Source organism: Heloderma suspectum, chromosome 4, assembly GCF_057233095.1.
Source record: "Heloderma suspectum isolate Gila_16-S chromosome 4, 16-S_ref, whole genome shotgun sequence".
NCBI lineage: Eukaryota > Metazoa > Chordata > Lepidosauria > Squamata > Helodermatidae > Heloderma > Heloderma suspectum.
In genome coordinates, this window is record NC_139461.1 from 133,999,703 (window position 1) to 134,010,403 (window position 10,701).

Sequence of the window (10,701 nt, forward strand, 5' to 3'; positions counted from 1 at the left end):
CATTTACGTTCCTTATTTTGGCACGTGTAGTCTACATAAACATTTACATAGACTACGGCGAAAATAAGGGGAATGCAAATAGCGTAGCATCTATTTGCAGTTAGGGACTTTCGTACATCCCTAACTGCAAGGAGGTCAAATCAATCAATCCTAAAGGAAATCAACCTTGACTGCTCATTGGAAGGACAGATACTGAAGCTGAAGCTCAAATATTTTGGCGACCTAATGCGAACAGAAAACTCACTGGAAAAGACCCTGATGCTGGGAAAGATTGAAGGCAAAAGGAGAAGGGGACAGCAGAGGATGAGATGGCTAGATAGCATCACCGATGCAATTAGGGATGGACGAAAGGGACTTACCTTGTCCCGCAGCTTGCTTCGCAGTGGGGGGAGGCGCTTCGGTTTTCCCCCTGAAGTTCAGGCAAATGGGGGAGGCGCCCCGCCTCGCCCGGCCGAAATTCAGGCCAGGGAGGAGCGCCCCGTCTCCCCGGCCGCGAAAAAAAAAATAAAAAAACAAACAAACTACACACACCTGTGATAGGCTACGTAACGATTTGCGTAGCCTATCACAGCTAGATTTCCAAAGTCAGCCGTGATAGGCTATGTAAATCGTCACGTAGCCTATCACGGGTGACTTTGGGGGAAAAAAAAAAAGCGCGTACGCATGTTCCTTATTTTGGCACGTCTAGTCTACGTAAAGATTTACGTAGACTATGGCGAAAATAAGGGCAACGCAAATAGCGTTCCCTTATTTTCGCCGTAGTCTACGTAAATCTTTACGTAGACTAGACTTGACCAAATAAGGAACGCAAATGGCGGTGCCCATGGGGCGCCGCCATTTGCATACGCGCTTTTTTCCCCCCCAAAGTCACCTGTGATAGGCTACGTGACGATTTACGCAGCCTATCACGGCTGACTTTGGAAATCTAGCCATGATAGGCTACGTAAATCGTCACGTAGCCTATCACGGGTGTGTGTGTTTTTTTTTTACTGTACTTTTTTATTTTGTAATGGCGGCGGCGGCAGCCTGTAGGGAGACCAGCCGCCGCCCCCGCCCCCGCTGAACCGCCGCCGAACCGCTGCCGGGACCCGCCGCCGAGAGGGACATTCGCCAAAGGTAAGTCCCATCCCGGGGGGGGCGGGGGGCCGGCGGAGAATTTCCCCAACACTTTCGGGGGGCCGAATGTGTCGGCACTCGGCCTCCCGAAGATTCATGGAGAAATTCTCCGCCATCCCTAGATGCAATGAATATGAATTTGAGCACACTCCGGGAGAGAGCGGAGGACAGGAAGGCCTGGTGTGCTATGGTCCATGGGGTCACGAAGAGTCGGACACGACTTAACGACTGAACAACAATTTATTTATTTAATTTCTCTCCCACCTCTCTTCCATCACGGAACTCAAGGTGGCTACATGTGGTTCCTGCTTAGCTTCAGCAAGGTGGCTGCCTCATGTGCCTTCAGACGATGCCCTGGGATTTTGCAGTAGAAAAGGATAATATACATTAAAAGTGAAAATAATAAAATGAGTTTCTGTGTACATGCCCAGTTGGCTGCCCACTAGCTCTAAAATGGTTAAATTTAAGAAGAAAGAATGCTGCAGAGAGCAGCATCAGCCCTAGTGGGCCCTGGCATGCCCACATCGGCCCAGGTGCTGACACAGGGCCTGTTTGCCACTGCCCCATCACCTGTGCCTCTCTGGATGGTTATCTGCCCCCCCACCTGGCTTCATGGGCCAGGGACTTCAGCTACACCACTGCTACAACTTGTTTAATGGTAAGAAATGATAAAAAGGGCTCTATGCTTGAGGTATGCATACCAAAGATAAACATCCCTTTTTGCTTATAAAAAGGGATGCTGACTAACCTGTGTTGATGACGTTCCTGTTGTTATTATGAGGTCTCAAAAAATAACCACCAACATGTGGTTAAAAATACACTGCTTTTGATAAAGAGAAGTAGCTGAAAGAAGCTACAGAAATTTGTCTAGCAATATCAAGTATTGTAAAAGAATTATCCTGCATCTCAATTATTGGCTTTGGTTTATTGGGTTCTTTTATCTAAAAAAAGATCTCCTGTTTGGTACAATATTGAACAAGATCAGTTAGATATGCCATTATCTGCTTTGTGCAGGCGAGAAGCAAAATATAGACCACCACACGTAAAAAAACAAATTGCAGCAGGTCCCAGCTGTATTGAAAATTCGGGATAAGTACACAAGTAATTTATCCCTTGATCTGTCTCCTTTGATCCTTGTATTATACTACTCAAAATTTGATCCAATAAGAAAAGATACAGATTTTTCATTTTGGAATAAAAAAGGGCTTCTCTCTAAGGGCATCTAAAAATGTATGACGGAAGATACATTTTTATTACAGACAGTTCTTTGCATGAATCAAGGGACATAGGAATTATCTTCTTTTGTTTTGAACAGAGTCTAAAAAGATCAATAAAAGTTAAAAGAATTACTATCTAAAATATAACGTTTTGATAAATTAGGAGAAGATAATGCTAAAATAAGACAGAAAAGATTTTAACAAATTATTTCAATTGTCTGAAAGCTCAACCCCATTTATATTTACTGATATGTTACCACTGGGGCTTACTCCCTAGTAAATGTGTATAGGATTGCAGCCTTTTTTATGTAAAATAGGATATTATACTTAAGACTGTGTAAATGGGACAGACAACTTCTTTAAATATCTATCTATCTATCTATCTATCTATCTATCTATCTATCTATCTATCTATCTATCCATCCATCCATCTATCTATCTATCTATCTATCTTACACTAGCATAGGGATGGACGAAAGTCCCTTACTTGGTCCCACAGCTAGTTTCATGGTGGGGGGGAGGCGCTCCGTTCCTCCCCGCCGAAATTCTGGCTGGGGGGGAGGCGCCCCGTCCCTCCGGCCGAAATTCTGGCCAGGGGGGAGGTGCCCCGTCCCTCCGGCCGAAATTCTGGCCAGGGGGAGGTGCCCCGCCCCTCTGGCCGCGAATCCTCTGCTCCTGCCAGGTCGCAAAAGGCAGCGGCCATAGCTGCTGCCGTTTGCGTCCCTGCAGTCAGCTGTGATAGGCTATGTAAATCCTTACGTAGCCTATCACGGCTGACTTTGGGGAAAAAAAAAAGCGCGTACGCAAATGGCCCATGGGCGCCGCCATTTGCATACGCGCTCCCCCTCCCAAGTCAGCCATGATAGGCTACGTAAATCTTTACGTAGCCTATCACGTTTGTTGTTGTTGTTTTTTTACTGGGAAATGGTGGCGGCAGCAGCCAGTCGGAAGACTGGCCGCCGCCGAACCGCTGCTGCGAGCCACCAACGCCAGGGACATTCGCCAAAGGTAAGTCCCATTCCGGGGGGTGGCGGGGGAGTGGTGGACCGTTTCTCCACTAATTTCGGGGGGCCAAATGCGTTGGCATTCGGCCTCCTGGAGATTCGTGGAGAAATTCTCCGACATCCCTAGTATTATAAATTTGTTAGATCAACTACAATTTGTCCACATTTGCTGGAGATTTAGGATGCAATTCTATACACACTTACCTGGGAGTAAGTCAACTGAACTGAATGTTATTCACTTCTGAGTAGGGATGTACAAAAGTCACTTACCTGAACTGAAATTTGATTTGCGGTGGGGGGGAGGCACTCCGTCCTTCCCCCCAAAATTCTGGCCAGGGGGGAGGCACCCAATCCCCCCCTGAAATTCTGGCCGGGGGGAGGCGCCCTGTCCCTCCTGCCGCGAATCCTGGCTGGCCGGGAATGCAAATGGCGGCGGCCATAGCCACCGTTGTTTCCTTCCCTGCAGTCAGCCGTGATAGGCTACATAAATGTTTACATAGCCTATCATGGCTGAGTAAAAAACAAACAAACCACACGTACGTAAATACGTACAGTGGTACAGACACTAGTAACCTCAAGACTGGATTACTGCAATATGCTCTATGTGGGGCTGCCCTTACGGCTGCTCCGGAAGCTGGAGCTAGTGCAGAATGCAGCAGCTTGATTGTTGTTGGAAGCTGCCCCTTTTCAGCATGTAACACTTCTACTGAGGGAACTACACTGGCTGCCTCTCTGCTACTATGACAGGTTTAAGGTTTTGCTACTAGTATATAAAGCCATCAACAACTGGGGACCAAGATACTCGAGAGAGCACCTTCTCCCTTATCAACCTGCCCAGTCACTGAGGTCATCAGATGAGGCATTCCTGGTGGTTCTGCATGGACCCAAGGCAGCTTACATGGCCCTCTTCCTCTCCATTTGATCCTCACAACCATCTTGTGAGGTAGGCTAAACTGAGAGTCAGTGACTGGCTCAAAGTCACCCAGTGAGCTTCATGGCCAAGTGGGGACTAGAACCTGGATTTCCTGAGTCCCAGTCCAACACTCTAACCACTACACCATGCTAGCTTAGTTGTCCTCCTCTGACAGTTCCCCAACTATTTTGGTGGCCTTTCTCAACATGAGCTGAGCAATTTCTTGTGTGGACCTCGATTTTCCCTCGTTCTACCTTGTTGTCCTTAGCAAAGATCCTAATCAGAATATCTAAAACCCAAATCAGATTCCCTGAAGGATGTGTTTATTAAGGGGCAGTCATTGCTATTGAACTATTGAACTATGGGATGGCCATCTTGTGTGTCCTTTACTGAACGATCATGAATGGTTGTGTAATGATGAACCTAATTCTTAAGGGCATCTCTAATAGCAATTATATGTGTCCGATCTCGTTTGATCTCGGAAGCTAAGCAGGGTCAGCCCTGGTTAGTACTTGGATGGGAGTCTGCCTGGGAATCAGGGTTCCTGCACTGAGCAGGGGCTTGGACTTGTAGGCCCCTTCCAACCCTATGATTCTATGATTCTATCTTATAGCTTGGCTCATTTCCTTATATTTTCTAGTGTACAGATATGGTGTTGCAAGCTGAGTTTGACTTATTTCACACACACACACACACACACACACACACACACCTTCCATTGTTTCTTTTTTGTCTTAACACAAGAATAAGCTATGTTATCTGGTATCACTCCTTGCAGAGTAATCCCCCTGCCGCCCTCAAATGTACTAAACGAGAGGCAAAAATATGTGCATATTCCTTTTGCTTCGAAACAGTGAAATGTGTCTCTCTACAGTCCATTGCTTTGAAAAAACCTCCTTCAATATCATTGGGTAGAATGCCTTGCCAATACAAATAAATAATGATGAAAAAGTCAATACAACCCCATATTATTGCTATGATATAATATAGTGGAGAACATAAATGGTAAATTAAGGTGCTCTTGGCTCCTTGGTTTTCTACAGGAGCTGTAGGTTATTGGTCTACAGAAATGAAGGGCCCAGCAGCATCTGTCACAAGAGGGGAAAAAATTAATAGTCTAGGGACAAGAAACCAGGAATGTGGGGCCAGATGTATTGTAGAGTACACCATTGGAGACCAGAGCAGCCTACATTAAAAACAATGTAACCAATAATAGTTCTGGTAGCTAGCATCATTTAAAGGGGGTTCTAAGTTTTTAAAGAGAGAAAGAGAGAGAGGAGGAGGAGGAGAGGGGGGCATATGTGGCAAAAATGTAAAAGTGGATCTCATATTGTGGGCTAGGGTTAAACGTGGATCTCAGTTTTGAAAAGGTTAAAGACATGGAAGGTGCTGCTGAATAAATAGCTGGGTCAACTTTTAGCACCAATGGGGTTAGAAAACTATTGTAGACATTCTGGAACAGATCCTGTTTTTACAAGGAAGACAAAGAAACATGCTGAAGGCTGACTGGCTGAGCTGTGTCTTTTTTTCACTGTTAGCCAATGCTGCTTGTACTTGGTCCATGTCTGCCACAGATCATATACGAAACTAAGGTGGCCTAATGAAAAAAGAAATACTGGAATGGCTCAGGTGAAATGCCTGCAGGCAAAGTAACAGAAGCAGGTAATTAATGCATTGACATTGGAGCAGATGTCAGAACTGACTTCATAGCTGTCTGGATGCCAATTTCCTTGCAGATGTCAAAAAAGACTTGTTTGTACCTATCTGTTTCCCTTGTTGCCCTCTCCCCCTTGTTGCTGTTCAGACTCTGGTCAGAAAATGGGAAGATGGGAGGCAGGGGGCGGGGAGACCCCAAATCTTACATTTCCAGGCAGAGATGTAGAAATTGATTATTTCTCTCCTTAAAACCAACTGTCAGGAGTCTACCTGTTCTCTGAAAGTGATTGTTTTCCTCTACTGATTCTCTATTAAAGTTTTCCAGTATGCAAGACCAATACATAACAATACTCCCCATATGCCAATCTCCTACCTCCCCCAAACTCCTTCATTCTGCTCCCTCTATTCTTATGTTTTTATTTAGTCATAAGTGAAACAGAGCCTCCATCTTCAGGGATAATGTACCCCTGATTTCTAGATGCTGAAGATAATTACCAGGTCCTGATGATTGCACTGTGTCATGCATATGAGCTTCTCAGGGCATCTAAGCAGCCAATGTTGAAGAGAGAATGATGGACTCGATGAAACCCTTGGCCTGATGTAGCATGCTAGGTTCTTATATCATGAAACCAAAAAAGAAAGGAAAAAGAAAAGAAAGCAGTGGTGGCTGGGGGTGGGGGTAGGAGGCCATGATGGGAACCACCACTGTATTGCTTCACTTTACTGAAACCATTAGGGATGGTTACCAGACTGGTATAGCTTTAAAATCAAACAAGCAACTGATTGCTCTTTTGGCAACAGTACTGCCATTGCTGAAAGCCACCCCACCCATTTTGGTCAGTAGACAGACAGACAGACAAATAAATAAATAAATAAATAAATACAAATGGGAGTAATTATACATTTTGGGACTTCTAGAATTTAAGGATCAGATGCTTAATGACAAGTGCAGCTCTTGGTATCCAGTGTTTCTGTTGAGTGCCCAGACCCAGCTCACAAAATAAGTACTAAATTGCAAGCATGAGCACATGCAATTCCAAGCGAAGGTGAACAAAATGGAACAATGTACTCCCTCCTATCTTTTTGTACGGTAAACAGTGTTGTTCTCCGAATTGAACTGGACTCTCCTTCCATGCCTTCTGTGTTGCTTCTGGTAGAGATGTCAGAGAATTCTGCCTGGATTTTAAATGGGCTCAAATTCTGACAAATCCGATCCATGGAATCCTCCTTGGAACGGGGTGGCCAGGTCGACCTGGACTGGAGTTCACGCTAGGGATGTCAGAGAATTCCACCACAGATCTCAGTGAGGCCGAATGCCAGTGCATTCGGCCCCTCAAAATCCGTGGCAGAATGAAGCCCCCCGCCCCCCACCCTGCAAAAGGCGCACAAAACGGGACACCTACCTGCTGCCGTTGGTGCTGCGTTGAGAATGGTGGCCGCATCCGTGGCCGCCATTCGCTTCTTCACTATAGCCGTGATAGGCTACGTAAATATTTACGTAGCCTATCACGGCTAACGCAGGGATGCTATTTGCATCCCTGCGGAAGCCGTGATAGGCTGTGTAAGTATTTATGTAGCCTATCACGGCAAAAAAAAAGGGAACACAAATGGCGGCGGCTATGGCAGCCGCCATTTGCGTTCCTTTTTTTTTTTGGCCATGATAACCTACGTAAATATTTACGTAGGCTATTACGGCAAAAGAGAGGGGCGCAAATGGCATAGTGGCTGCCAAAAAAAAAGGGAACACAGATGTTTTGTTTTTCTTTTTGCCGTGATAGGCTACATAAATATTTACGTAGCCTATCATGGAAAAATACAGGGACAGAAATGCCATTTGCGTCCCTGCAGGCTGCCCAGCGGCTGGATGTCTGATTGTGGGCAGCCCTGGCTGGTGGCTCCATGGAATTGCCATAGAGTGGAGCTGGCTGGAGAGAATTTCAGGGGGAGGGACAGAGCACCTCCCCCCCACCGCAAATGTCACCCTTCGAAAAGGTAAGTGACTTCCGTACATCCCTAGCTCACACAGACCCATTTTTTTTTCCTGCCAAAGGGCAGATTTTTCAAAAATAATTACGGAAATAAAAATGTAAATGGGAAATGGAGGAAGAAAGACCGCGAGCGGCTTTACCTTTTTTATGAGGCATTTTTTGGAGGCTTTCTTTTGCTGGGGCTGAGTCATCCATGGAAATCCTCCATCTTTTCTGTTTATTGTCTGTGGAGGTGAGGTCAGGACAGCTCTGGTGAAGTCAGCTGAGGTGAGGTCAGCTGAGGTGAGGCCACTGCACTTGCCTGATGGTGCATGCCAAGCTGGGCAAGGGCAGGGGTTCCCACTGGTCCGCCAAGCCGCCATTTTCCATAAAAATGATGGCTTATCCTTTTTCATAAATGCCCATTTACGCAAATGGCAGCCATAAAGGAGCCATTTATCCAAGGTTACGAATGTAAATGGACCATTTACACCCCTAAACTTGTGGAAATGGCTGCTTTACAGCCACCATTTGTGTAAATGGGCATTTACAAAAAGGCCAAGCTGCCAATTTTTCTGTTAAATGGCAGCTCGGTGAGGGATCAGGCGAACAGGGTTGGGTGCAGCGAATGGGATGGGGCGGCCACTGAGGATCTGGCAAGCGGTGTGCAGTGTGGATGGGGGTGAGTTCAGCCATCCTTAAAGAGTGGCTGCTCCATCAACCCTCACTCCCTGCTAGAGGGAAACACTCACCTCTGTAGAGGACCGAGAGAGCAAGAGGGTCCTTGGTGGGGTGGGTAGGAATACCCCCCTCTGCACGTGCACACACACACACACACACTCACTTCATGGCATTTTAGAAGTTGCTTAGGGGGAGAAAAAGACACCAAATTCCTAAAACCAGCTGTTGCAGTGTAACCTCAGTCCTCCACCGAGGACCTTCTTGCCTTGCCCCAAGAGTATTTTGTGGATGGTGGGTGTTCCCATCCTCTTTACCAATGGTATTGAGGAACATTGTCTCTTTCTTTCTCTGCATAGCTGCCTTGTGCTGCTGCCCCAGCAGAAGGGAAGCAGACTGGGTGGGTGGGTGGGTGGAAGGAGTTTTTAGTGCTGGCTGGGTAGGAGAGGAGGGCTCACCTGAGAATACTTCTCTGGCTCAGATTTTAATATGGCCAGGAAACACCTCATGCTTCTGCCTGATGCTTCTGCCTTCTTTGAAACTCCATGAAGATACACTGGGAAGCATGCATTTGCAAGTAGTCTTTAATACAAGATAAATAACCACTTTAAAAAGCCATTCAAAAATGTTCAAGGCATTTCATGCCCCACAGATTTTCTTCAGGGACTCCTATAACTGTTCACAGGGAGAGAGAATTGTGTTTTCCTCCTCCAACCTTCAGTGGATTATGTCTAATTAGACCATTTAAGCCGGTAGTGTTGTGTAAATGGCATGATTTACAGCTGCCATTTGCGCAAAATGGGGGATTTGTGGGAAAAGCCTAGCTGCCGTTTTGTGCAAAATGGTGGCTGCCAGAGCAGCAGGACAGCTTGCCCCACTCGCCCAGTGCCCGTAGACTGTCCAGCGGCTCACCACATGTGGCAAACAGCTGACCGGCGGGAGTACGTACAGCGAGCAATACACAGGGCAAGCAGCGGCGAGTTCGCCCATCCCTACTTTGATCTGACCCATCATGGCTCTTCTTACGTTTTTATGAAATATTATAGTCCACAAATTCCACAATAATGTCATTATTTCAGACACAGCAACACCAAGCATGAAATGTGCCAGATGATTAAAGGTATGATGAGTGTGATATGAAATAACCTGATGTGATGCTGGTGCCTGGCTTGTCTAGTGTTTAGTGCTGCCTTCCAAACAGTGCGAAAACTAACATGATTATGGCAAAACATGGCTTTGTTGGTCTCCTCAGGGAATTAATTATCTGCTTTATCTGGGAAACTGTAATGATCCTCTTAGATTGTGAGTTGTTAATCTATGTTAACACTGCAGCAGAGGTCAGAAGAGTGGAACAAGGCATCACACCCTGAACAATCCTATTGATGCCACTTGTTTTTCCATGCAATGGCAGGGATCAGCATTAGAGCAGCAAATAAAGTAGATGATAATGTTCCTCTCTCATTGCTCACCAAAGGCAAGGAGGAGATGTATGGATCTGCATTTCATCAGAGTCTTCCGTTGCTAGAATCAGAGGAGCACCAGCAGGAGGGTTAAACAAGCCCTGCTCAATATTTACAGACCCTACTTAGTGCCTTACTCAAAAGTAGGGCTTTGCTGAGGCAGTATTTTTGTGAACCGGGGTTTTGTCTTTTGCGAGAGGAAGGGACCTTCTGCAAGAGGAGGGGCTCTGCTCTCAGATGATCCCACGGCCCAATTTTGGGGGGTCCTCTCACATCACAGTCCACCCCATTCATTAGGGTCCCCTGATTCTTCCAGGAAAGTTTTCAGGGATCTGGAAGGGATTGCTGTAGGAAGGAGGGGGTGGGGATGTTCATGTGCACCAGCACTGTTGATCCAGCTTAAATCTGGATCCAATCCTTTGTCAAAGGTGATATAAAAAATCACACTTTTCAGCAATTTTGTGCTAGCTCTTTGTTTAATAAGTATCTATTTATTGGAATTGCTTTCAGTGACATTATTATGTAGTCAGAACTGATGAGGTCTACCCACATGATTTTATTTGGAGGTGCACAAAATATTCACCCAGTAACATTTTCAGTGCAAAGAACAAAACAAAACATTGTTCTGTTCTTGGGGCAGGGACTTGTTTTCTATGAAGCACAATGTACATGGATGATGCTATATAAATA